Below are 2,662 nucleotides of genomic sequence, written 5' to 3'. Positions count from 1 at the left end.
TAAATTTCTTAGTTCCACATATCTCAACCATTGAGGACTTTCATTCTTAAAAAAAGACTAATATTACTCCTATTCTTTCTCAATATTATATTCTAATCGTAACCATACTAAATTAATTATCATCATTAATTAATTATATTGTATGCCACTGGTCGAATTTGTATTACTAAGAGCATCTTATAGAACTATAAGTAATCTATATGAACAAATATTTAAAGGTTATTTAGATGTAAGTAAGACCCTTAATTTGAAATCTTCAATAATTCTAAGTCTCTGAAAATTTCAAATTACTCATAATTTTTGGCACTAATATTGAATTATTAAATATTTAAGAGACAAATATGTAAATAAATCCTATTTAAAAGAAGTGGTAATTTTTGAAAACCCCTCAAGTATGTGGGTTGTCTCATAAAAAGCACTAGCTCATTCAATTTGAGAAAACCCCCTAACTAACTATGGGGGTGTTGTAGATAATCACTCTCAACATTGGTACAGCAACAATTTACCACTCTCAACTTTCGGTATATCTCATAGAAACTCCCCTAACCTTTTACACTTCTCTCAAGAAACTCCATTATTATCGTTACTTCAATATGTCATTTGGACGAAATACCCCCTTGGAAAAAATAAACCGTTTTAGTTACAAAGAAACCCTCAACCGATAATAAAAGGACCACGACTAATTTACGATGCTTTTTCCCTCTATATCTTTTCTTTTTCTGTCATCTAGTAAAAATTAAGGTAATTCTTCAATGGTTGAGGGATACTTATCACATAATAGATTGGACTCAGTGGTGTTACTTTTGAAGGGTTAAGTGAGAAAAATTGAGAGGGGTTAGATAAAAATTTTAAAGTTGAGATGGATTATCTGTACCTCAAATTTGGAAGAGATTTCTCAAATTAAAATAGTTGCAGAGGGTTTTCTGAAACCCCCAACCCCCCAAATAATTGAGAGGGATATTTATAAAATTAACCCTTAAACAAAGCACAACTTAAGGCACATGTGATATTGATTTTATAAGAGTGGATTTTATACCAAGTCTATCATACAACGGACTAATTTTGGTTATTTGTCCTTAGATCTATCCTTTATATTAACTTTGAAAATCTATTGCTAAATATTCTTTAGGAGAAATTTAATTTAATTTTTTGATGATATGAGATCCTTCTGACTCTCCTTGCCTTTTATGATCTAAAACTAATTACTTGGCAAAATAAATTATATTATTTAGTTTATATTACTCACATCCTTATAAGTTTATGAAGCACATATCTTGGATATGAGTACTGTTGCATATATTGGATTCTTCTAAATCCTTAATTTAAAATTTTGGATGTTGTTTGCTATTGGATATATTTTAAACTATTTTCTTAATATAATCCATATGAGTGCATATGTATAAATCATTCTCGAATTATATTTTATAAATTTCTGACACTAGAAGGTAATCATTTTGAGAATTTTAGACAAAATCAATTACTTCAGTTGAAAAAATGTGGAAAGATTACTATATTTAATTTTAGAATTGATCACATACTTTTTGTTTCTTTCTTGAATGCGCACATTTTGACCAAGAGAATTCTAGAAAAACCTTTTGAATCACAATAGTACTCCATCGTTGGTTGTAAACAATAGGTGGAATCTATTTTTTTTATAAATAAAATTCAATAGGACTAGATAAAATCTATGATTTTTCTTTGATGACTTTAAGAATTTAATTTTTTTCATTAATAATAAGAGTCTTTTCGGTATTGGTCTCTACATCATTAATATTTTGAATTTAGTCCTTCAAATTATTAAAATTGCTTTTAAATCATTAATATTTTTAAGACTTTAAACCTTGTTATTCCTCTGCAAGGTAAAATATTAAAACCAACAAGGTTTTACACATGGAAATATCTTTAAAATTTTAATAACTATTGGTAATCATAAACTTTTTTGTAACCATGTTGTAGTAAATAAATAAACCTAAAATGCACAATCAAGATATTTGATTGTGTGGCTTGGATATCAAGTAGTACTTATAGTCTTAGGAAAACTCTCTTCCTTTTTCATTTGGTCGCCTTATCCTTTTCCATGGAGCAAACTGTGTCTCTCATGAGTCTGTTTGTATTATTTGCAGCTTTTTTTTCAGTCATTGAGAAACATCTTCTTTTGACCAAAAACAATCCTCAGAAAGCACCTCTTTAGCTTAAAAAAAACCAGCGGGTGCTACTCCTAACTTATGGGATGTATACTCATAAATAATTACATTTACGCCTTGTTTGTTACACGGAAATGAATATGAATGGAATACAATTCCAACTTCTTATTCTCGCTTACTAAACATGATATGTTTTTAGATGGTAGAAATATCATTCTTATTTATCATCAATTTTCACTTACCGTGCGAATTGCTATTCCGAAAGAGTTATCAAGAAATAGATATTCTCACTTAAGTGAGAATGAAACTAATAAAATAAATTTTCGATATACCCTTCTTAAAGATAGTCCTACTTAATTACATTTCATTCCTAACTTCATCTCATTTTTAGTTGACTACATTCCTACGTATCAAACAAGATGTTAATTCCATAATTGATTACACAGCTTATTATATAATTGTAGGGGCCGGAAAAGCGGCAAGGGAGCTGATCACGCAGAAGAGGGGGTACGGGTTGG

This window comes from Asparagus officinalis, chromosome 5 (assembly GCF_001876935.1).
Source record: "Asparagus officinalis chromosome 5, Aspof.V1, whole genome shotgun sequence".
Lineage (NCBI taxonomy): Eukaryota > Viridiplantae > Streptophyta > Magnoliopsida > Asparagales > Asparagaceae > Asparagus > Asparagus officinalis.
This window is presented reverse-complemented; position numbering follows the sequence as displayed.